The sequence below is a fragment of the Lolium perenne genome, chromosome 6 (assembly GCF_019359855.2).
Source record: "Lolium perenne isolate Kyuss_39 chromosome 6, Kyuss_2.0, whole genome shotgun sequence".
NCBI classification, from domain to species: Eukaryota; Viridiplantae; Streptophyta; class Magnoliopsida; order Poales; family Poaceae; genus Lolium; species Lolium perenne.
The window spans coordinates 63,407,813-63,434,693 of NC_067249.2; the positions used below are offsets into that span (position 1 = coordinate 63,407,813).

Sequence of the window (26,881 nt, forward strand, 5' to 3'; positions counted from 1 at the left end):
CCTAGTCCACGTCAGCAAATTGGCTCTGATAGGTGGGTCCCACCAGTAAAAGACTGTCAATTTGCAAAAAAACAAAAATAGTATCATTTGGTAAATTTAGTAAAAATATGTTAGTTCTATGCTAGCAACTCGTATTTTCGACCATTACAAGTTTGTGAACCAATGAGAGTACATCTCTCCAAATGGAACTACTGAAATTTGTCAGTCAAGCTTTACTAAAGGAACAACATTGGTAGCACGTCTAAACTACTTGGTCCTAAAGTGGACAATGTAGAAGACATGGTTTTTGTATACTAGTATGCTACTTTTTTGTATTTTACTGATCTATGATTTTGAATCTGTAAGTTAGTTACTTCTGGCCCCTGATTTGAGATTGTTTTCCATAGTTGCAGCCATCTAGATCAGGAGTATTCTTACTATAGGATCCAAGGCTCAGTATCCATGATAAGAGCGTATAATATCCTCTGCCCTTATCAAAGTATGCGTTATACTTTTATTTTTTACCTATCTCCAAATATATACCATGAATGATCTTCAGTTGAGATTTCTCCTATACATTGTAAGATTACGTTATCTCCCAGTATGCACAAGAAAAAATGAATCTGCCTATACTTGATATTTCAGAGCACCGAAGTGGAAACTCTACTAGGAAAATCCATTTACTAACTGTTTATTGTAACTTCTTATTATCTTTACTATCTAGTAATCCCAACAATCATTTCACAGCTATGTATGCTTCCTATTTAAGCTCATCGTATTCTTACTTTTCTTGTAACTTCCTATTTTATTTTAAGAAATTGTAGGGCGAGGGTAGGGAATATCATCAGTATAAGAAATCTGGTTATCCCTCAACAGGAAGAGGTACAGCTTCCTACTGTTACACAACTAGTTAATCCCTTGCCTTAGTGATATCTTAATCATTTTAAGAAACTAAAATGCAATAAAAAAAAATCGAAATGGGGGAAATATCGCCCCAGCTTCTGCATCCAAAGGATGCACACGGCTTTTTTATTAGATTATTCACAACACCTTACAAGAGTAATACAAAAGATCAAACTCGAAGCCACCTCGCTAAACCTACAGAGGGATGAAGGGGGTGAAAATTCACCAACTCACATCAACCAAAAATCAAATGCCTTCCCAGGGCGCCCAATAGCAGATGAGAAGCACATCCAGTCAAGCAGACTCCAGCATACGCCAACGCCTACGCCATAGAAGTTGCTAGCGCCGTCTTCCTCGACTCCATCTTCAAGAGAGATCATCACATTGACAATGCCAGGCCTGCCATCGATGTTGCCACGGCGCCAGACGACTCCACCATCCTGCGTGAGTCCATCACACTGCATCCGTCCCGAGACACCACTGCACCATGCTGCGGCGACTCGACGACGCCGACACAGCGAAAGCACACCGCTCCACCTCAGCACCACCGCCATCCGTTGTCTGCTCCAAAAACGATGCCCCCAACAGGGGGAACAGCGTTGCGCGCCGCCATCGTCCGATCCGGGAGACCCGGGTCTAGGATTTCCCCCGGAGCAGCCCAGCCGAAGAAACGGAGGCTGCAGAGATAATGCCTTCAACAAGGTAACGACGAAGTATGCCGCCATCATCTGCCATAACCGAAGTCTGGCCGGCTTTTACCGGCAGCTGCGCCTCGCCATCGGGAGCTAGGCGACGGATCGCGAGATCCGCCACGGCTAGCCACACAACTAGCCGATCTCCTCCGGCGGAAGAGAAGACCACCACCGCCATGCCTAGAGTAGAAACTCCAGGCTCCCTCGTGAAGCGAAAGGGACACAAACGAAGACCGCACGCCGCTGCCCGCAGGAGCCCGCCCATCTCCTCCGCCCGATCCCCAAGGGGACCGGATCAGATTGAAAGGAGGCGCCGCTGCATCTTGCGGCCCCCGGATCCGCCGTGGCCGCCGTCCCTTCGCTGCACCGACGCCGCGGGAGAGGAAAAAGAGCGCCGTCGTCGCCGCAACTCGGCGCCAGGAGGGATTCCGCCGCCGCCACCACACCGCCTAGGCTTTGCCGGGCGGTGCTCCCGGCAGCGGCGGCGCGCGGAGAGGAGAACGCCGGAGGGGGCTGGAGTGGGCGGGTGGAGGTGGGCGCCCCGGCGGCAGCGCGGCGCCGCCGCGCGGGGGCGGGTTGGGAGTCAGGGGAGGGTAGCAATTTCCCTTTAATTGACTCTGTTATTGCTCCCTCACAAAAAATATCTATATTACTGCCGAGTGGATTTTTGATTAGGTTCAGATACGTTCTCCCATATCATCAACTAATACACTCTATATTTTGATAGACTTTTGTTATGCAAATTAGCTTAGGTTCAGCAATGTGGTCATGTCTAGTTTCAGCTATGTGCTCATGTTATATCCTTAGTATGCTCGTATTGATTATTGTATTAGCCAAGTGTGGCAAAATAATGAGTTCTGTTTGCCTTCTTCCATCACAAAGCCAACTTGGTTAAACTGATATTGCTACTATTTTCTCCGACGTATATTCCCCCTATGCATCATTGAGCAGTAGCATTTAACACTAATGTCATTGATATTGTAGTCTGAGCTTAACTTGAAAGAGCCATGTGCTTAGGTTGTGAGTTGAATTGTCTTGTTAGTTGTATTGTTTATGTCAAATCCAAGACAATATCTTGGACCAAATCACTTAATTAATTATTATGTTGAAATAGTCATCGAATTGGGTAACTTTGCTGTGATGAAAACAAGTTACTTTGTATATGCCAAAGTTGATGTTAGAAACTGAGATGCCAAAATAGGTTCTGTTGATTATATATTATGGCTATTATTTCTTCACTGGTAGAAAAATGGCCTTTAGTCGCGGTGCGCAACTGCCATTAGTCGCGGTTGCGCAACCGCGACCAATTGGGCGCGACTAAAGGCCCCCCCCCCCCCCCCCTTTAGTCGCGGTTCCTTACGAACCGCGACTAAAGGCCCGTCCACGTGGGCCGCAGGCGAGCGCCAGGGTGGAGGACCTTTAGTCGCTGTTCTTCTGGCCAACCGCGACTAAAGGCCTCCGCAGGGTTTAGGGTTTAGCCCCCCTCCCCCTAAATCTGGTTTCTTTTTAATTTGTATTGTTTTATTTCTTTTGGGTTTTAATTTTGAAGGAGTTTCACATATTCTACGGTACTACATACATGCATATGAATGTACAATTTCAAACAAATTTGAAATTAGAACCAAAAAGAATTCAAGAGGAATATACAATATATATTCAATATCGGATGACCATATACAATTTTGAACAAGTTTCCATCCATAATTTAGTGCATATGAAGTTCTACGTCCTCTACATAGTGTTCTCCTCTAGGATCGATGACTTCCCTCGCCAACCATCCAGCTAGTTCCTCTTGAAGTGGTCGGAAGCGAGCTTCTGGACTAAGCGTCTTCCGGAGGTTATTCCTCTTGATGTTGTTCTCACACTGCTGGTTCCGCTCATTGGTGTATCTCCGGATCCTCTCACAAACATAGTATCCACATAGATTGGTCCCCGGTGGCTGAATATCCCCAGTCGTCCGCACTGCCATTTTAAATTGTAGCTCTTTTTTGAATTCACCGACCTTTTGATCTACGAACCGTCTCCAAACCCTACGAGGCAAAGAAAATTAAATGAACAAGAGAGTTATTAATTAGTTACTTGATATTAGGAAATGATGAACGAAATAGGCCGATCGATATAGAGCGCAAATGAATGAAAATAATTACTTTTGCATCATTTTTCTCATGTCGGCCCAAAGCGCCGGATCCATATTCAGAGAGTCGTGGACGAGAACTGTGGAGGTGTGAAATTGAATTACCATAAGAATCCAGTGGAACTTGCGGACACGATACATGCACAGTCATGCATAACTCATCGATTAGCCACATACCATGCATGGAGTAAACAAAAGAGAATGTGCTCAAGACAGAAACACTCACCCAAAATGGTAAGGAAATAGAATATCACTTTTGAGTTCCTGTTTTCTAAGAAACCGCCACAGGTCATCCTCCACGTCGGCGGGGTGGTGTTCTAACACATATGAATTAACGATTTGTGGGTCAATGAACCCAACATCATGGATGTTCCTTATTCGCATTTCCCGCTTCTTCATTCTGCATAATAGCGTACACAACAAGATAGTTAGGACAATATATATATATATATATATATATATATATATATATATATATATATATATATATATATATATATATATAGTGCAGGCAATGAACGAGATGGGGTAGAAATTAATAAATCACTTACAGAACGTAGCAACTGATGATAGATTTGTCGAGCTCGCGCAGATTGAACAGCTGGAACAATTCACTCCGATGAATTGTTATATAGTAATGTTTGAAGTGATGCTCATATCTAACTTCCGCATAAATATAGTCTTTGGCGTTTTTAAGTTTTATGTAACTCTTGTACCAATTTAGCAGACCTTTCATTTGTCGAGGTAGATCCTCTTCCTGCGCAGGCTCGACGAGAGGGCCATTCTTCACATATGTAAATACTATGTCCTTCATTGGCGCCTCATCAAGGCCTAACAGTGCACGAAGAGTGATACCTAAGTTGGCCGCTTGTTCTCTGGCACTCGTTACAGTCAATCCATGTGCTGCCGCAGCTGCTATGATATCGGGGGCATCCGGACCGGCGGCTTGCACTATGAGCGGGGCGATCGATTGTTTACTTTGTTCCCCGAGCTGGGCAACTTCTTTCCCCCTTTCTAATTTTTTCTCGGCCTCCTCCAAGGCTTTCTTCTCCGCCAACTCTTTGTTCCTCTTGAACGCAAGTGCTTGCCTACGAAGTTCACGTGCATAGTCGTCATGCAGATTCTTCGCGGCTTGGGACGGTGTGTTCAAAAATGACTTAGCCCACTGCTTTTGCTTGTCAGAAAATACTGGCTTGGGCTCGCCCTCTCTTTTCTTCTTGCAGTCCTCCTTCCATTTCTCATGCTGAGCAGCCACGGCCGCTGCATTTTCCTCGACACTAAGTTCCCAAGGCCTCGGGATGAGAGGCTTCAGTGATGGCTCTGGTATCTTTGTGGTTCTAGGTACATAAGGGTCCGGGTTAATAACCCAGGACTGCTTCTGCTTCTTCGCCGGAGGTGGATTGGGGGGCGGCGTCTGATCACCCGCCGGACGAGGACTGGGGGGCGGCGTCTGCTTACCCGCCGGAGAATTGGGGGGCGGCGTCGGCTGACGTGAAGGAGGTGTAGGTGAAGCACCACCACCACCACCGCCACCGCCACCGCCACCACCACCACCGTAGGGGGGTGGACTTGTTGGCGCCTCGCCTGGAAACTTGATAAACTTCTTTTGCCATAGAATGAAGTGGCGCTTGACATCTCCAAGTCTTCTCGCCCCTTCAGGTGTAGCAATGTCAATGTCCAGGTCCTCAAACCCTTGGACTATGTCCTCCACCGTGACACGAGCATAGCCATCTTGAATGGGGTTGTTGTGGTGGAGTGCTCCAGGTAAACATGGTAAAGCACTGCCGATGGCTACCTTCATGGACATGTTCCCGATAGGATAATACAGATGACATTCTTTCATCTCCTTTATATCGTCCACGGGGTAGTGAGGAGGCTCCGGTGCAGTAATTTCGACCACCAGAGGCTCCGGTGCAGTAATTTCGATCGTCGGTGCACCAGCCGGTGGGGCCTCCGTGGAAGCCACGCTGCTTCTTCTCTGCTGCTGGCTTCCGAGATCCATTGGATGATCTTCATGCTGCGCCCGAGCTGCATCTCTTTCGGCTACTAGTACACTCACGGTTTTCTTCATCACATCCATTTCCGATACCAACTTCGCCACAACATCTGCATCCCGATCCATCTTTCTCTTACGGCTTCTGTAACCGACGGGTCATCGTTCTGGGGGAACCCTAATTTCCACGGAATGGGCCCCATGCCTCGTACACGTCCTCCGTGTTCAGGATTCCCGAGGGCTTTTGTCAGCGCGTCGTTCTCTCTGTTGAACTTGATCTTCCCCTCTTGAGCATCCCTCATTGCCTCAATAAGCTTTTCGGTGGGTTTAATTATTTTGCCCTGGTAAACACACTCCCCTGTCTCCGGGTTCAGTGATCCCCCATGCCCGTACCACCAGCTTTTGGCCCTTGGGTCCCATCCCTCCGTACCTGGACGGATTCCTCGCGCCCTCAGCTCGTTCTCCATCTTCTCCCACCTAGGCTCCCAAAGGCGATACCCTCCTGGCCCCATAATATGATTGTACTCCTTCTTGGCCGCATTATCCTTATTTTTTTTCGATAGTTCAAGGAACTGCTCCGATTTCTTTTGCTTCACAAATTCTGGCCAATCATGTTGCAGTTTCTCATATTGTCCTTTGAAATCCGGAGTCTTGCCCTGCTTGACAAAGTCATGGGCTAGATTTTGCTTGTATTTCCGGAATGCGTTGGACATCTTAGAAAGAGCGAACTGTTTGACTAGCTTGCACCTCGCCTTGTTTTCCTGAATCTTGTTACCCTTCTCATCGTATTTGCGGTATTCCGGAGGTAGAACGAAATGTTCCATAAGCTTGTTGAAGCAATCTTTTTTTGTTCTCTTATCGACAAAAGTGAAACCAAGACGTGCCTTCTTTGGCTCATTCCACTCCTGGACGGTGATCGAGACGTTGTCTCTAACAATGGCTCCGCATTGGCTGATAAACTTGGTGGCGTTCTTGCTGGGCTCCAGCGGCCTGCCGGTTGCTTCCTCGACAACCTCGATGGTGCATGTTTCTCCTGGTTTCATCGTCTTGGTTGCGCCACGCTTTGACGACGTACTCGATTTTTTCGACGATCCGGCCGAGGGCTAAAATAAGAAAGAGAGTCGCGCGCGTTTGTACACACATATTTATTCAAATCAGTTAGTTTGTATCACCAGAGGCTCAATGTATATATATACCTCGGCGCCGGAGGTGGTTGCTACTTCCAATTCAAGATCGTCGTTTATCGACGTTTCTTCGGCATCATCTTGCTGACGGCGCCCTTCATCTTCACCGTCAAGGTTCAGATAAGAAGAGATATCATCTTCTTCTTGTCCGGTCGGCACATATAGAATATCGCCTTTTATGATGCCGAACATATGGTCTTCAGCGTCCGGATCATAGTTGTCCAGAATCGGGTCAGCTCTATCGTCCGCCATATGTCAGTCCTGAAAACATGTAGTCAAAACAAATTAATTAAGTGAAGAAGGGGCGGTGGCGGTGGCGAAAGGGCGGTGGCAAAAGGAGGGGGCGAGGAAGGGGTGGGAGAGGGTGTCGCGGCGGATTCATCGGACAAGTGCCGTGGCGAGGGGGGGAAGGGCGACGTGAACCGGTTGGGCAAACAGAGACGGCGCGGTCTCGTGCGCGCGCGGCGGCGCGCGGCCGACGTCTCGTTGTGCGTGCACGGGCGGCGACGACTTACGGCGGTGGCCGGGCGGAGGTGGCGGTTATAAGTTACAAAGTTTTAAGTTTTTTGTTATAAGTTACAAAGTTTTAAGTTTTTTTTGTTAAGTGTATAGTTAAAATTAAAAATAACAAACAAAACATTAAAAAAAAAGAAAAAAATTGAAGTTTTTTCGGCCGGCGGCCCTCTCGATTCTTCCTCTCCCCCCTATTAAACCCAACTATTCATTAAACAAATTTTACAATTTTAGTTTACAATTTTAATTAACAAATTTGTGAGTTAATTAATAAAAACAAAAAAAAAACAAAAAAAATGGGGGCGCCGGCCACGGCCCCTGCTTCGTCTCTCTCCCTCCATCGATCTCTCCTCCCTGTACCCTAGCGCGGCCGCGCGCATGGCCGGAGGCCGGCGGCGGGCCGGTGAGAGCGGCGCGCGCGCCGGCGACGGCGAGGGCGGCGCGCGCGGCGACGGGTGAGGGCGGCGGCGGGCGAGGGCGGCGCGCTCGGGCGGCGGCGGGCGAGGGCGCGCGGCGCAGTACACGTGTGCGGCGGGGCGAGAGAGGGCGGCGCGGGGAGCGCATTCATGGAGATGACGTACGGGGCGGTGACGACGGTTGCGGCGGCGGGCGAAGGGCGACGGCGGCGAAGGCGAAGGCGACGACGGTGAAGGCGAAGGCGACGGGCAGTTCGATCGGCGCAGAGACGGAGTGGGCGAGGAAGAGGAGAAGAGGCGCCGCCCGCTCGTATTTATAGGCGAGGGGCTTTAGTCGCGGTGCATAGCGGACGGATAAAGCGTGATGAGAATGTTAAGAGGGGTCGTGGTAGACCAAACTTGACATGGGAGGAGTCCGTTAAGAGAGATCTAAAGGTTTGGAATATAGACAAAGATTTAGCCATGGATAGGGGTGCGTGGAAGTGAGCTATCCACGTTCCGGAACCATGACTTGGTTTCGAGATCTTATGGGTTTCAACTCTAGCCTACCCCAACTTGTTTGGGACTGAAAGGCTTGGTTGTTGTTGTTGTTGTTGTTGTTGGGCTTTAGTCGCGGTTGGGGTCAGCCTTTAGTCGCGGTTGGTGACCCCAACCGCGACTAAAGCCTTTTTTTCGCCCCTTTTGCAGTTCCTGGCCAACCGCGACTAAAGGTCATTTTCAAAATTCTTTCATTTTCTAAATGTGAAAAATAAAACTAATTCAATTCAAAATTTTAAAAATACAAATAATATATCAAAAAATTCAGAAAAATAAAACTAATTCAATTCAAAATTTTAAAAATACAAATAATATATCAAAAAATTCAAAAAAATAAAACTAATTCAATTCAAAATGTTGAAAATACAAATAATACATCAATAAAAATCAGAAAAATAAAACTAATTCAATTCAAATTCTTAAAAATACAAATAATATATCAAAAAAATCAGAAAAATAAAACTAATTCAATTCAAATTCTTAAAAATACAAATAATATATCAAATAAATCAGAAAAATAAAACTAATTCAATTCAAATTCTTAAAAATACAAATAATATATCGAAAAAATCAGAAAAATAAAACTAATTCAATTCAAATTCTTAAAAATACAAATAATATATCAACTAAATCAGAAAAATTCTTCCCGCCACTTTCTTCCCGCCACTTTCTTCCCGCCTCTTTCTTCCTGCCACTTTCTTCCCGCCTCTTTCTTCCCGCCTCCTGTCTTCCCGCTCCCATTTTTCCCGCCATTTGTCACTACATATAGGTAGCCCGGCTTGGCCAGCATTATCACATCTCTACAATCTCTCATCACTCTCTCATGGCTTCCACCGCACCCACTCTAACCTACCAGCAGGTGGAGGAGCTTTGCGCCTCGAACTATCCTTGCCCACCGGGCTACCGCGTCCCTGCCGGCTGGAGCCTAAGCGCCGGCGGCGTGCCGGTCCCTCCCGTCCCTCAGGGTACTGCGCGCCGGGCGGCCATCACGAACCACTACTACCTCGACCTCACGCCGGAGCAGCGGATGAATCCCCGCTGGCATCCCGATAACCAGCATACTTGGGACGCCTTCTTCATCAATCGGCGTGAGAGGGCGCTCGCTGTATGAGGAGGACGGTCCGCCTCCCGGAAACTTCCACGAGGCCGGCCGTCGGCTATGGTGGTACGGCCGGACTCTCGCAGAGCGTCATGGACTACATCACGGCCGGCGATATCCCCGCTGCGCTACCCTCAGTTCGAGCCACGAGCGCCGCCCGACGACAGCGACGACAGCAGCGACGACGACGCCGGCAACTTAGAAGGCGACGACTACCAGTACAACGGCGGCGGCTATGAAGACTACGAGTATGCATATTATACGCCTAGGCAGGAGTATGACTAAATCACTCCAAATTTCATGTATGCAGGAGTATGACTTAGTCACTCCAAATTTCCTGTATGCAGGAGTATGACTTAGTCACTCCAAATTTCATGTATGCAGGAGTATGACTTAGTCACTCCAAATTTCCTGTATGCAGGAGTATGACTGAATCACTCCAAATTTCATGTATCATCAGTGCTATCTCGAGTCAATTGAATCATTCGAAAATGGACACCAAACACATCACGGGTAATATAATTCACATGATTCATTCAACAAAGTTTGGTACAATAAATTATTACACATCATTTCTTCCCTTGTGTCCCTGCTTGCTTACGATTGTGCCGTATCCATGGAGCATCCTCATCATTTAACTTAATGCTTGGGTCGGTGTTCACTTTGAAGGGCGGAATTTCAGCAAACATATTATAATCTTCTGACATGTCTGTCTTGTCCTCCACTCCCACGATGTTTCTTTTCCCTGAAAGAACAATGTGGCGCTTTGGATCATCGCATGATGTACTGATCGTTTTCTTATCTTTCCGTTTCCTCGGTTTGCTACTCATGTCCTTCACATAGAAAACCTGAGCGACATCTTTCGCTAGGACGAATGGTTCGTCAAGGTAACCAAGATTGTTGAAATCCACCATTGTCATTCCGTATTGCTGGTCCACCTTTACCCCACCTCCTGTTAGCTTGAACCATTTGCACCGGAACAAAGGGACCTGATACGTCTCCAACGTATCGATAATTTCTTATGTTCCATGCCACATTATTGATGTTATCTACATGTTTTATGCACACTTTATGTCATATTCGTGCATTTTCTGGAACTAACCTATTAACAAGATGCCGAAGTGCCAGTTGCTGTTTTCTGCTATTTTTGGTTTCAGAAATCCTAGTAATGAAATATTCTCGGAATTGGACGAAATCAACGCCCAGGGTCCTATTTTGCCACGAAGCTTCCAGAAGTCCGAAGGAGAGACGAAGAGGGGCCACGAGGGGGCCACACCCTAGGGCGGCGTGGCCCCCCCTTGGCCGCGCGGCCCTGTGGTGTGGGGCCCTCGTGCCGCCTCTTGACCTGCCCTTCCGCCTACAAATAGCCTCCGTGACGAAACCCCCAGTACCGAGAGCCACGATACGGAAAACCTTACTGAGACGCCGCCGCCACCGATCCCATCTCGGGGGATCCAGGAGATCGCCTCCGGCACCCTGCCGGAGAGGGGATTCATCTCCCGGAGGACTCTACGCCGCCATGGTCGCCTCCGGAGTGATGTGTGAGTAGTCTACCCCTGGACTATGGGTCCATAGCAGTAGCTAGATGGTTGTCTTCTCCCCATTGTGCTTCATTGTCGGATCTTGTGAGCTGCCTATCATGATCAAGATCATCTATCTGTAATTCTATATGTTGCGTTTGTTGGGATCCGATGAATAGAGAATACTTGTTATGTTGATTATCAAAGTTATATCTATGTGTTGTTTATGATCTTGCATGCTCTCCGTTACTAGTAGATGCTCTGGCCAAGTAGATGCTTGTAACTCCAAGAGGGAGTATTTATGCTCGATAGTGGGTTCATGCCTGCATTGACACAGGACGATGTGAGAAAGTTCTAAGGTTGTGTTGTCTTTGTTGCCACTAGGGATAAAACATTGATGCTATGTCTAAGGATGTAGTTGTTGATTACATTACGCACCATATTTAATGCAATTGTCTGTTGCTTTGCAACTTAATACCGGGAGGGTTCGGATGATAACCTGAAGGTGGACTTTTTAGGCATAGATGCAGTTGGATGGCGGTCTATGTACTTTGTCGTAATGCCCAATTAAATCTCACTATAATCATCATGATATGTATGTGCATGGTCATGCCCTCTCTATTTGTCAATTGCCCAACTGTAATTTGTTCACCCAACATGCTGTTTATCTTATGGGAGAGACACCTCTAGTGAACTGTGGACCCCGATCCAAATCTCTTTACTGAAATACAATCTACTGCAATACTTGTTCTACTGTTTTCTGCAAACAATCATCTTCCACACAATACGGTTAATCCTTTGTTATAGCAAGCCGGTGAGATTGACAACCTCACTGTTTCGTTGGGGCAAAGTACTTTGGTTGTGTTGTGCAGGTTCCACGTTGGCGCCGGAATCTCTGGTGTTGCGCCGCACTACATCCCGCCGCCATCAACCTTCAACGTGCTTCTTGACTCCTACTGGTTCGATTAAACCTTGGTTTCTTACTGAGGGAAACTTGCCGCTGTGCGCATCACACCTTCCTCTTGGGGTTCCCAACGGACGTGTCAACCACACGCATCAGGACCCTAAAGGAGGGTCCATAGTCAAGTTCCCATATCTCCTCTATGTAACCATAATATGTGACCTTTTGCCCATTCTCGGTTGCTGCATCAAAGCGGACACCACTGATTTGGTTGGTGCTCTTTTTATCTTGGGCGATCATGTAAAATGTATTCCCATTTATCTCGTACCCTTGGAAAGTCGTTATAGTCGAAGATGGTGTCTTGGCCAACATGTACAGCTGATCTACAACATGATCGTCACTCATTAAATGTTTTCTCAACCAACTGCCGAAAGTCTCCATGTGGGCCTTCCTAATCCAGGATTCAGGCTTCCCAGGGTTGTCCGAGCGTACAATATTCTTGTGTTTCTCAAAGTACGGAGCCACCAAGCTGGAATTGGTCAGAACTGTGTGGTGTGCTTTAGTCAGAGAATGGCCATCCATACATATCGTTGATTTCCTTCCGATCGTGCCTTTTCCACTTAGTCTCCCCTCGTGCCGCGATTGAGGAAGACCAATCGGCTTAAGGTCAGGAACAAAGTCAACACAAAACTCAATTACCTCCTCATTTCCATAGCCCTTGGCGATGCTTCCTTCTGGCCTAGCACGGTTACGAACATATTTCTTTAATATTCCCATGAACCTCTCGAAGGGGAACATATTGTGTAGAAATACAGGACCGAGAATGGAAATCTCATCGACTAGGTGAACCAGGAGGTGCGTCATAATATTGAAGAAGGATGGCGGGAACACCAACTCGAAACTGACAAGACATTGGATCACATCGTTCTGTAACCGTGGTAGAACTTCTGGATTGATTACCTTCTGAGAGATTGCATTGAGGAATGCACATAGCTTCACAATGGCTACTCGAACATTTTCCGGCAGGAGCCCCCTCAAAGCAATCGGAAGCAATTGCGTCATAATCATGTGGCAGTCGTGAGACTTCAGGTTTTGGAACTTTTTCTCCGCCATGTTTATTATTCCCTTTATATTGGACGAGAATCCTGACGGGACCTTCATACTGCTCAGGCATTCAAAAAAGATGACCTTCTCTTCTTTGGTCAGAGCGTAGCTGGCATGACCTTGAAACCGTTCCGGATGCCGGTCATCAGGGTCTTTCAAACTTTGCTGGTCCTGCCGTGCTTCCTTTGTATCATTTGACTTCCCATACACGCCCAAGAAGCTTAGGATGTTCACGCAAATATTCTTCGTAACGTGCATCACGTCGATTGCAGAGCGGACTTCTAGGACTTTCCAATATTCTAGCTCTCAGAATATAGATTTCTTCTTCCACATGGCTGCGTGCCCGTCAGCTCCCTTCGGAACTGATTGTCCGCCAGGACCCTTTCCAAAGATGACTTTCAAATCCTTGACCATATCAAATACCTCAGCACCAGTGTGTTCCGCAGGCTTCGGCCGGTGATCTGCCTTGCCGTTGTAATGCTTGCCTTTCTTTCTTACTGGATGACCTTTCGGAAGAAATCGACGATGCCCAAGGTACACGTTCTTCTTACAATTTGGCAAATGTACACTTTCAGTCTCATGTAAGCAGTGCGTGCATGCATTGTATCCCTTATTTGACAGTCCCGAAAGGTTACTAAGAGCAGGCCAATCGTTGATGGTTACGAAAAGCAACGCTCGTAGGTCAAATTCCTCTTCTTTGTGCTCATCCCACACACGGACACCAGGTCTGCCCCACAGCTGTAAAAGTTCATCAACTAATGGCCTTAGGTACACATCGATGTCGTTGTCAGGTTGCTTCGGACCTTGGATGAGCACTGGCATCATAATGAACTTCCGCTTCATGCACAACCAAGGAGGAAGGTTGTAGATGCATAGAGTCACGGGCCAGGTACTATGGCTGGAGCTCTGCTCGCCAAAAGGATTCATGCCATCCGTACTTAGACCAAATCTTATGTTCCTTGCGTCAGCTGCAAAATCTTTGAACTCTCTGTCGATCTTTCTCCATTGCGTTCCATCTGCGGGGTGTCTCAACTCCCCGTCCGACTTACGGTCCTCTTTGTGCCATCGCAACAACTTGGCATGCTCTTTGTTCCTGAACAGACGTTTCAACCGTGGTATTATAGGAGCATACCACATCACCTTGGCGGGAACCCTCTTCCTGGGTTTCTGGCCCTCAACATCGTCACCAGGGTCATCGCCTCTGATCTTATAACGCAATGCAGTGCATACCGGGCATTCATTCAAATTCTCGTATTCACCGCGGTAGAGGATGCGATCGTTGATGCATGCATGTATCTTCGTAACCTCTAAACCTAGAGGGCGGACAACCTTCTTTGCTTCGTACGTCTTTGGCGGGCAACTCGTTATTCTTTGGAAACATATTCTTCAACATTTTCAGCAAGTTTTCAAATGCCGAGTCAGCTACACCTGCCTGTGCCTTCCATTTCAGCAAATCCAGTGTGCAGCCCAGCTTTTTCAGACCATCATCGCATCCGGGGTACAGCGCCTTCCTGTGATCCTCTAACATGCGATCCAAATTCTCCCTCTCTTTTTCAGTTTCGCAACGTCTCCGTGCATCAGCAATGGTCTGACCAAGATCATCAACGGGATCATCACGTGCCTCTTCTTCACCTTCCCCTTCACCTTCAGCATCCTCCATGAAAGTATCACCGAAATGAGCAAGATAGCTTTCATCGATGAAATCATCCCCTTCTTCATCTTCTTCCATTATAACCCCTCTTTCTCCATGCTTGGTCCAACAATTATAGCTTGGCATGAAACCGTGCCGAAGCAGGTGCATGTGAACATCTCTTGAGGAAGAGTAACCCTTCTGATTCTTACAGTTAACACATGGACAGATAACAAAACCCCCCTGCTTGTCCGCATTAGCCACTACGAGGAAATCTTTCAAACCCGTACTGAACTCGCCGGAGAGTCGGTTACCGTACATCCATTGTCGATTCATCTGCATTATTATAATATAAAATATATAATTAACCATCATGCATTTGTTAAACTAACTAGCTACAAACAATATAAATTAAACAATGAACTACACACATGCATATTTTATCAATGACACATCAAAGGTTCAAGTTGCTAACCGCGATCGAGGAGGAAAAAATAAATGAGAAAGCTCAAGTGTGGCTCCAACACTTCATATCATGTTTGTTTCATACTCTTGGGGCATTTCATCAAACACCTTATGTGCATAAGAGGAACCAAAAGCAAACCTAACACCCACTTGTGAAGTTTGTGAAGAGAATGGCTCCAAATGGCTAAGTGTTGGCTGCTGGATGGGTATATATAGGGGAGGGGCTTTAGTCGCGGTTGGCCTGGCCAACCGCGACTAAAGGCCTTCGGGCACCTTTAGTCGCGGTTGGCCAGGCCAACCGCGACTAAAGCCCCCCACGTGCACGAGCTGGCCACCGAGCGCCCTGGGCCCAGGCCTTTGGTCGCGGTTCGCCTCCCGAACCGCGACTAAAGGTCCCATTAGTCGCAGTTCCTATAGCTTCGCGACTTATGGGGCTCACCGGAAGCCTGTTTTTCTACCAGTGCTTGTTATCTTTTTGTAGCAACCTTTGCAACTTAATTGTTTACACTTAGCATGTTATGTCAGTGCAGGATCATCATAAAGAGAAGCTTACAACCCAAGCTTAAGCAAAAGCATCATAGAACATAAGGTCTCCGGTGCTGAATATTTACTTGATGCACCTCTGTGCGTTTTGAAATGGTTGAACTTGTGTTTATGTTGACATTTGATGCATGTACGGGAATTCTGTATGAAAATATATATGATTTCATAACTCTAGTATTCATGTACGCGACATATTTTGATGTGTATGCTTTATATATCTCGAGTAATGGAACAATTATGTAGAAAACCAATTCTATTTCTCCTATTTTTTTTGTTTATTCGTTCCTTGTATTTCCTGACGGTTATGCTCTCACAGGATATATATGTTCTTGGTTTTGCGGAGCCTGACATGAATATTTTTCTGTGTGCTTGAAAAGACCTTCAGGAAAATATGGAAACCCACAGGAAATAGTTTCTTGTCAGCCAACCATCAGGCATCTTAAATTTCCCTGTCGATTTTATCCTGACGGTGAGCTGACAGGAAGAATTATCCTAACGGTTTTTGGTTATTTCCTGTAGGTTTTTTTCCGTGGGGGAAAGCCAAGTTTCTGGTAGTGACTCGGGCGGGGGTGGGGGGGGGGGATGGGAGGCACTTAGAAAATGTTACAACGACAAGTACAACCTACAAACATACAAATAATGCTACCTCGATGCCAAAGCTTTACCTTTTCTTTAAAATACATCTTCTAAGTTTATCCGTCAACGTTCCCTCCAGTCTGGGTGGATTGTACTGTTCCGGAAGACCCTGCCGGCGAAATTCATTGTGCGAATAATGTCTGAAGATTGCTGGATTGGGTGGTTTCAGTCGTGCGCAACCATGTTTTTTTATCTAGCCGTTTGGTTTCAGAGGGAGCGCTTCGAAGCTCTGCTGGCTGTTAATATCATGGAGTTGTTTTCTTTCCATGGTGCTAGCAGAGAAGGTCATCAAGCCGAGATCGGTGGAATAGCAATGGTGGTCGGATCTTGGAGTGAGGTGGAATTTGCTAGGGGCTTCGTGAGTTAAAACAACAACTGGTATGTGGGGGCGGAGAAGTTCAGAGTCTTATCTTTCAGGGTGAAAATCCAAGGTCTGTACTAATTGGTTGTGCCTGGCAATGTTCTTGTTGAAGACATTGTTTTGAGAGTAAAAACTTTTCTTCAGGGTGAAAACCTAAGATCTATGATCGGACAACGATAGCATTTGTGCACTGTTTCCCTTTTGAAGGCGTCACTTATGGAGAAGCTGATCTTCTGGTGTTGTCGTGGTGGTGTCAGTGTTGCTGTTTCAGGTTATGGATCTCTGTAGCGGAACTTTTATTTTTTGTAATTCTTTTTTTTTTTGCTATGTGCATCCTTTATGCCATTAGTGCATGATGTTGTTGCAGAGGCTGAGTGTAATTGGTATCTTTGCGATATTAATATATACTCTTTATCGAAAAAAGTTTATCCGTCAACGCCTAGTGGAGATGGTATATATAAGAGCCAATTCATTTATGTGCTAAAACTGAGTTGTTACACATTTTTGTATTGTCCATGTCTTCATAAATAATAATTCAATAATCCTATTCATCGATTTCTTATGCTACAAAAATTGAGCCACTTCACGTTTTACAAACTATCTACAACATGGTCAAATTATAGAAGTATAACTGGTTTAGAAATGTGTCTAAAGCTAAACAAAAGGAAAGGGTTCTTCGAATCAGAACCAATTGATAATCATTTAGTGAATCAGTTGAATGATTCCACAAAATTGGGATAAACATGTTTTCTTTTGGGCAAATAAAATTGGAAGGAAGAATTTATTTTTGCAAGCATTGACCTATCAGAAAAGGACATAACTGGTTTTCTCTATATAAAAAATTCTAGGAATCTCTCGGTTTTGCTTATATTACAAGTTTGTTAGATTTTCCCTAGAGAGGATTTTTTTTTTTGAAATGGATGCAAAATATTTGCCTATTACCGTTAATTAAGAATAGGTTGTGACAATAAAAAAAATGGGAAAATGGGAACAACAAAAGAAAATACTCACACCAGATTACATGGCTCAAATGTTTGGCACACCTGGTGATCCAAAGCTTTGCATCTCTCTTGATTATGGCTGTAAAAATTGTTGGTGGCGCGTATTTTCTGTGGAAGACCCTTGCATTTCGCTCTTTCCAAATACTCAAATTAACGAGCATGGTGAGGGAGGCCATGGCCATGCGGTTTGGCATGGCGATGCACTGGTGCCCAACATGTAGGTCCACAAATACTTGATGGAGAAATTTGTTGACCATTCGCGAATAGCAAATCTTTCCTGTGTCTCATGGTTCTTACTCCATTTTAGAGATATTTTTTTTCTTCACATAAATATCGTTGTGTTAACATGTGTTGGTTATTTTCACTTATTGCTTGTGCATATTTGTTGTTGTCCAACCGGAGCTGTTGTTTTTCACTGATTGATCAGTTTGAGATTAAAGAACTGTTTCTGAAAATATGTTCAGGATCGGCAATTAACTTTTATGCTTACCTTACGTGTGTGGCAATTCACTACGGGAACCCGCCAAGGGGCCGACGGCCGGTAGCCGTCGGCACAGCGTACGCTGCCGTCAGCACACCGCCGTCGGCACAATATCGCCTCGGCACAGCCCCAGTCGCCGTCGGCATAGACTTTGCCGTCGGCACAGCGTCTAGCCCGACGGTCAGACAACGCCGTCGGCACAGTAGCCGTCGGCACAGTTCGAGTGGGGCCCGCTGAGCGTCTAACGGCCGTTAGGCCAGGAAGGGAGGTGTGCCGACGGCCAAGCCGTCGGCCCAGCTGCTGTGCTCGGACGGCCTGGAGCCGCCACGCGTCCACACCCCCTCTTCCTGTGCCGACGGCTAAGCCGTCGGCCCAGGTCCATCGGCCCAGCCGCGTCGCCAGCCGCTCCGCCAGCCCAGCTGCCGTCCACTCTTCTGTGCCGACGGCATAGCCGTCGGCACAGCTCCTGCCATTTGGCACGGCTAAGGGGCTGTGCCGACGGCTATGCCGTCGGCACAGACTTTACCATTTGGTTTCCCGCAATTTTTCTGGTCCAGCACAGCAATCATAGCAAATAATCATCACAAATGGCAGTAATATACATTGAAATGCATCACAAATGTAGCACAGCACATAATCATCATCGTCATCATATCAAATGTAGAAACAACATCATCGTGATACAAATATGTAGCATGTAGCACACACGATCATCATACATCGTCGACACATGGCACACATGATCGACGCACACCCGCTAGACACCTAGCTAAGGGGGAACTAAGATCAGGGGGTCCAACCAAGTTCCTGACTTGGAAATTCAGGCGTCCGGCCTTTGTCAAGGTAGACCGAAGTAGAACCATGGCCTGAACCATCGCCAGCAGGAGAAAAACCTGAAGCACCGGGAGAATGGCAGCCGGGGTGCATCGGTGTGCCCTCGCGCGACGAACCAGGAGAGGGTCGGTTCCGCGAACTTCCCGTGCCCTACATGTTTGACAAGAGTTAGCATCTTAGACATGCGAAAGGAAAGCGGTGAAAGCAGCTTAGACAATGGTTAGGCACATGACTTACCGGAGTCCGGGCGTAGTATGTGGCCGCGAAAGCTTCCCTCGATGGGCACACTAGAGTCGGCCCCGGCCTAGCTGGCTCCTCGGCCGGAAGTGCGATCCTCTCTCCAGTCAAGAAGAACATCCTGACCGCCTGCAAGATAGTTTAGATGTCAAGCGCTGCAGATATAAAAAAGGGGAGGTGGGACTTGTGATGTCCTCGAACTATAAAAGATTGGAACTTACACGACTCGTCGCCTCCAAGCCGCTCTCTTGAGGTCCCACTCTGCTACAACCGTCAAATACTTCTCATAAGCGGCCGCGTAGGCGGCCTCAAAGTTAGCCTACAATTTCCAAGAAAAGGAATCATGTCAATTTAGCCATTCAGGGATGAATGTTGGAAAGAAGATGGAAATGAGAAAACTTACATCCGTACGACGGTGTCGAGGAGGCGCGACCGGTGGGTCGCCGGTGGTGAGGGTAGACCTGATCTGCGTGAGGGTCCTCTGCGGCTTGATCACCCCACTAAGAAGCTTCGTGCGGCCATGCTCCGCGCCCCTCCCCGCCACCATAATCGCCGTCAAGTCGGTCTCCTGCTCAATAGGATCATCCACCTCCGGATGAAGACCCTGGAACACCGAGCAGTACTTCTCCAACTCCTCTTCGGCATAGCCGAAGTACTCGGGCAGCGAGGGCTGAGGCTGGCTCAGATCGGGCTGCTTCAGCTTCATCTTCTGCCACCCTCCCACCTTGGTGAGAGGCTTCCCGAGTTCCGCCTCCTACACAGCAAGATAAATGTTATGTGTATCAAGTAGTAATATGAGGGGAAATAAATGCAAGTTGTTCCATGTATATATGTACCTTGTGCTTCCTGTAGCGCTCAGTGCTGCGGCTTCCCGCACTGTGTGTTCCTCCAGTGCCCCGGTTTGCCTTGTTGCGCGCGCTCTTGGCGTTGAAGTCGGCGTCTTCGCCAACCCACCTCGCTACCAAGGCCTCAAATGCGTCTTCCTTATTCTCGCACCATAGGGGCATAACCTGAAATACCAAAACTCATTTGAAGAACACATAATGCAATCCCAACTATGCAGCAACATAGAGTCTCATTGAATATTTACTTACCTTCAAGTAATCTTCCTTCGTCAGCTGAGTATCGTCCCTGATATTGTCAGCTTTCTTGACCCTCGTGCCCTGCTCAGCCTTGAAGTGCCCGATGCAGGTATGCTTCTGATTGTACCACTGTTGCCTTGTCAACCTCTGACAAGCCCTAGTCAGTACCGCCTTCCCTTGCTCAACCATATCATCAGGCACCTTATAATGGGTCTGCAATCATGCATAAGAATAATTGTGAGAGAGACATGAGTTAGCATAGTGTGGTCATCAACTATGAAGTAAACTCGAGAAGCATGCTTTACCCAAAACTTGGTGTACACGGCGTCAGAAGCTGTCCCAAAGCCCGGGCAAGGAGCTGCCTCATAGTCCGCCCAAGTCTCGGCTAGCTTCTTCTCGCCGTCGGGGACCGGAGTGTAAAAGCCCGGCCAATACTGCCTAATAAGAGCTCCAATCATGCTCGACGGCTGGCGAACCCCCTTGTCATATGTCCAATTGCTGCACAATAATCAAAACATTAGTATGCCAATCAGTTATGCACAATAATGAAAACATTAGTACATAGCAAAATGAATCTACATGTTCAAAATTAAACTTACTCTTTTTCGTTCGGGATGATGAGGGCTTTCGCCTCCTGGCTAGTAGGCTCCCTCCTCTCATCAGGGACTTGCGCTTCACCACGAACGCGCAACTTCTTCGGCGCCATCTCCCTCTCCGCCTCCTCGTCCTGCCCCTCCACCTCCATCTCCACCTCCATCTCCCCCTCAGTAGACTGTGTGTGAGCGGACTGGGAAGCCACGTCGCCAGAAGCAGAGGGTATGTCACCAAGGAAAGGTCCACCTCCACCTCGTCCTCGTCCTCCACCTCCACGTCGTCCTCGTCCTCCACCTCCGCCTCGTCCTCCAGCTCGTCCACCTCCACCACGTCCTCCACCTCCACCTCCAACTCCACCCGTGTCATCGTCCGCGTAACGCGAGCTAGCACACGTTGGTCTTCCACTTCTAGTGGTCCCGGTGAACTTCTGTTGGCTCATGCTCTTCAGAATGGAGTTCATGGATTGCTTGCTTCCGCTCATATTGATCAATCACCTGCATTGACAAAGAGTAAACAAGTAAGCATTCATGCCTTAATAAAATGTAGACACTAAGCAAAAAAAACAAATGTGGCAACAAAAATAAATACTAAGTATAAGAAGCATATTGAAAAATAGATACTAAGCATAAGAAGCATATTGAAAAATAAATACTAAGTATAAGAAGCATATTGAAAATAGATACTAAGCATAAAGACATAAAGGACCCTCACCTCGAATCATCACTATCATAATGAGGCATTGGGTTCTCATAACGAGGCGTTGGGTTCTCATTTTCACTATCACTATCAGTATCATGTGAGTAATGAGGTTGGGTGGGAATGTCCGGTGGAGGCTCATCATTGAACCCATTGCCCTCATGTAACTTGGTGAGCATTTGTATGTCCTTTAGGTCCACCACTGTTTCACCATGAAGATGTGCCTCGTTCTCGAGGTCCTCAAGACCAATTTCTATTTCGAAATTCCCAAAATTCTCTTGCTCTTGATAAAAAATTCCCTCGTATGTTACAGGGTCAATATTGTTGTAATCCTCGTCGGAGGGCATGGGTAGCTTACCCTCGTAGATTTTTTTCAAAGCATGCACGGGTGCTGTCGAACTGGGCCTTGTCGGCTAGTACTTGCGCGATGGCATCGAGCTGAGAAATTTTTGCACCCTCGTATAGAGGCCTCTTAGCCGCAGCCATCATATCATAGAAGGCCTTTGCGGTTGGCTCGGGTTCCTCCGGTTCTGGCGGTTCCTCCGGTTCTGGCGGTCCCCTCGGTTCTGGCGGTTCCTCCTGTTCTGGCGATTCTGGCATGTAGGCATCGTGGAGATCATCTAGCAAGTATCTAATCCCATCGTCCTCATTGCCATCGATTCGCTGCCTCAGCACCTCATCTCTGTCACGTTCGTACTGAGCAAAGTCGACACACGTGACGTAATCAGGCATATACCCATTCAACCAAAGATGTTTAGTCATATCATCCTTTCCGTGACGATGACGCCTCTTGCAACGAGCGCAAGGGCAACTTGGACGAACGCCTGACTTTGAACCACGCGCTAACTCCTTCACTAATAAATTGGTCTTCCATACCCACTCTTCTGTCATTTCAGTCGAACTAGCACGGCCACTGTACATCCACCCATTATCAGCCATCCTCTGCTTGATTGGGAGACAAACAACAAACAGTACCATGAAATTAAATGCATCATATTTTTATTTATTTTACCGGGCGAAACGCATGCATCAACCTACATCTCTACTAGGTGGGCTCCTAGCAGCCGCCGGATCCGTAGTTGGCTACGTTCTCCATGCTCTACCCCGGTCCAAGTCAGAATTTCGGCAGCACCTCCCCGCTGCTCTCCCGATACAGGTCTCGGCAAAAAACCGAGAGGATGTGCATCCGGAGAACAACGGGGAGCCGCCGCCGAAATCCTGACTCGGACCGGAGTAGAACATGGAAAACGTAGACAACTACGCATCCGCCGACTGTCCCGTAAATGCCGCAAGCGTTACGGTTGAAAATATGCCGACCACTAATGCATATTTATCCGCGTAATGCTCGCGGACGGGAAGTGACAAATAGGTGACGCAATTTCACTTGAAAAATGAATCTAGTGATGTAAAAAAAATGCGGAGAAGAAGTGGGAAATTTAGCCCACCCTCGGTTGTACAGGAAGTAGTCCAACAACCGAGTGTCGATGTCGGCGAATGTCGAGAAGCGCGTCAAGATCCGGGATCGTCACGCCGGGGTGCTCATGACGAGGCGGTCACGACATGGCCTATTTATATTTCAATCAAAACAAATTCACAATATTAGAAAAAATTCACATTTGAATTTCTATTTTTATTTCCATTTTAGTTCTTCTTCTATTTCCATTTCTTTATTAGAACAAATTCACAAATTCTATTCTATTTCTTTTTCCATTTCCATTTTATTTCTATTCTATCCTATTTCTATTTTGATTTCTATTCTATTTCTATTTAGATTCTATTTCTATTCTATTCAACATTTTCATTTTGATTTCTATTCTATTTCTATTCTATTCTATTCTATTTCTATTCTATTCTATTCTATTTCTCATCTATTCAACATTTCCATTTTGAAATTGGTAAAAAAACGAAGAAAAAATCATACCTTGGCCGGCCAGGGGCCTTGTCGGGGGAGGAGGAGGACGGCGCACAGCAGGGCGGCGACGAGGAGGGGGAGCGGCGGCGACGGTGAGGAGGAGGGGGCGGCAGCGACGGTGAGGAGGAGGCCGGCGCACAGGTGGCTGGTGGTGGCGCGAGGCGGGGGCGGGGCGGCGCAGTGGTGGCGGCGGCGGCGCGGGGAGGGGCTGGCGGTGGCTGGCGGCGGCGCGCGAGGCGGGGGCGCGGGGACGGCGCGCGGCGGCGCAGGTGGCTGGCGGCGGGCGCGGGGAGTTGGCTGGCGCGGGGCGTATGAGCCGGACTTGGTCCGGCTCGGTCTATTAGATGAGCCCTAGCTGTGCCGACGGCTAGGCTGTCGGCACAGTTTTCTTTTTTTTATTTTTTTATTTATTTCTATTCAGGACTAAAATCAAGTAAAAAAGCCACGCGGTGGTTGCTAGGACACATAAAATGACGCCACGCGGCAAAACGGGGCCGCCGGGACATGCGGTATGGCCGTACCGGCGCGCGGTTGCACCCGTCCGGCAACGCGCGAAACGGAAAACATTTAGCATATAAAATGACGCGTCATAGACCTAAAAACATTTTTCCGTCCATTTATTGAGCGAAGGAAAGTGTCGCCCCAGTTCAAATCCGGTCAGTTTCCAGCGGATTCGGCGGGACACCGCAGGAAGCGGGAGGGATTCCCAGATGGCAACCGCGCGCATATGGCATGTGATAGGTGGTGCGTAGGAGGTATCCTACCGCTGCGCGGAGGTCCCGCGCAATACTGAAATGCGCACCATGTAGCTGCTTCACAAAAAAAAGCCCTTCTGGCACCCCGAAAATGGAAAAACCATCGCCCGTGGTTCGGATTGGAAATCCGCGACCGGGGCCTTGCTTCCCATCCTAGGGCCCACGCACGTGCCAAATATGGCCTCGTTCCGACAAACTATGTGGTGAAACGAGCCGTTTCCTACTCATTTCCCCTAAAAGCCATAGAACTCTGGACGTGATAGCCCTGTTCGTGAAGGTTTTTCAAGATAATTTCCGTATCCCAGTTCCGTCTTTTGCAGTGGTTGCTAGGACACATAAAATGACGCCACGTGGCTCCGCGCGATTTTATGACTTCGTTTACTTCGCCAACTGTGCAAAACGGGGCCGTCGGGACATACGGTATGGCCGTACCGTGCGCGTGATGACCCACAAGTATAGGGGGTGTATCGTAGTATCTTCGATAAGTAAGAATGTCGATCCCAACGAGGAGCAGAAGGTGTTGACAAGCAGTTTCGATGAAGGATTCACTGTAAATGCTCACAGACAAGTATTCAGGGGGTTTTGATGTAACAGTTGAATAAAGTACGAGTAAGTAAAGTGCGAGAGTAACAATTGCAGCGAGTGGCCCAATCCTTTTTAGCACAAAGGACAAGCCGGTTTGTTTACTTATAATGACCAAACGTTCTCGAGGACACACGGGATTTTAGTCTAGTGCTTTCGCTACATACGGCTAAATAATCTTCATTGTTATGATAAGTGTTGTGTGGGTGAACCTATGCTAATGTACCGCCCTTCCTAGGACTAATACATACTTGTGATTATACCCCTTGCAAGCATCCGCAACTACAAGAAAGTTATTAAGAATAAATCTAACCACAGCCTTAAACTCTGAGATCCTGCGATCCCTCCTGCATCGATATACCAACGGGGGTTTAGGTTTCTGTCACTCCGGCAACCCCGCAATTGGCAAACGAGTACAAGATGCATTCCCCTAGGCCCATAAATGGTGAAGTGTCATGTAGTCGACGTTCACATGACACCACTAGAAGAATAACACCACAACTTAAATATCATACCATTGAATATTACTCATCCATAGTTCACTACTAACATTTAGACTTCACCCATGTCCTCAAGAACTAAACGAACTACTCACGAGACATCATATGGAACATGGTCAGAGGTGATATGATGATGATTAACAATCTGAACATAAACTTGGTTCAATGGTTTCACTCAATAGCATCAACAACAAGTAGGAATAGATACCGGGAGAGTTTCCCCTATCAAACAATCAAGATCAAACCCAAATTGCTACGGCGGTGACGAGGTGCTGCGGTGGAGACGGCGGTGATGATGGTGGAGATGATGATGATGGTGATGGAGATGATGTCCAGCTTGATGACGGTGACGATGGCGTCGATTTCCCCCTCCCGGAGGGAATTTCCCCGGCGGATTCCTGCCCGCCGGAGAGCTCTTTTCTCTCTGGTGTTCTCCGCCCCGCAGAGGCGGCTGTAACTCTTCGTGAGGAACCCTCTGTGGCTTAGGTCTTCGGGACGAAGGGTTTCGCGAAGAAAAGGAGGCGAAAGGGGCTGTGGGGCCCCCACACCACATGGTGGCGCGGCCAGGCCATGGGCCGCGCCGCCCTATGGTCTGGGCCCACCTTGGGTCCAGCTGGCTCCTACTTCTGGCTTCCTTCGTCATCTTGAAAAATAGGATTTTTGGTATAATTTCCTTCCACAGTTGATCTTCCGAAATATTGCGTTCTGACGGTGCTTTTTCCAGCAGAATCCTGGCTCCGGTGCTTGATCCTCCAATAATGATGAAACATGCAAAATAGATGAAATAACATAAGTATTGTATCCAAATATGAAATATATCAATGAATAACAGCAAATTATGATATAAAATAGTGATGCAAATTGGACGTATCAACTCCCCCCAAGCTTAGACTTCGCTTGTCCCCAAGCGAGACTGAACTCAGTAAACAGGACCACATGTTTATGGAGTGAATAGTCGATAAATAAAATACGGACAAGAAGCATCATATTCATTCACACAAGACATTATAGTAAACAACTTCTTCATATAACTCAACTTGAAACAAGTATAAGGTAATCACAAATAAAGGTGCATAAGGAATCATAGTTGGTGATGGCAAACTTCGTTCTTGGTCAGAGAACAATTAACAGATTATATTTATCTCATTGAGCAGCGCTCTCATGTTAAAGGTTATATGGCACAACTTGCATACTCAATCATAATGGTCTCCTCATAATCATTGATAACTTGCAAAGTTATATTCATTAAGATAAAACTTGTACTGAACAAGGAAGAATAAAAAAAACATGATGAAGCAAATCACAATATAATGGTTTGATCACAACAACTCAAATGCTTGCTTGAGATGGAGGGAAATAGGTTTACTGACTCAACGTAAAGTAAAAGACAGGCCCTTCGCAGAGGGAAGCAGTGATTAAATCATGTGCTAGAGCATTTTCAGTTTTGAAATCATATAGAGATAATAAAAGTAACATTTTGAGAAGTGTTTGTTGTTGTCAACGACTGGTAGCGGGTACTCTAACCCCCTTGCCAAACAACCTTCAAAGAGCGGCTCCCATTTTTATTTTTATTCTTTGTGGCACTCCTTCCAACCTT

The 26,881-nt window shown here is 47.0% G+C and overlaps 1 long non-coding RNA gene across 1 annotated transcript; it reads left to right on the forward strand.

Annotated features, from left to right (window-relative positions):
* Positions 1–789: 789 nt before the first annotated feature.
* Positions 790–15,787, forward strand: LOC127308183 (uncharacterized). Its single transcript, XR_007856322.2, has 2 exons — positions 790–861; positions 15,601–15,787. It is a non-coding gene; the product is annotated as an uncharacterized lncRNA (long non-coding RNA).
* Positions 15,788–26,881: the final 11,094 nt, after the last annotated feature.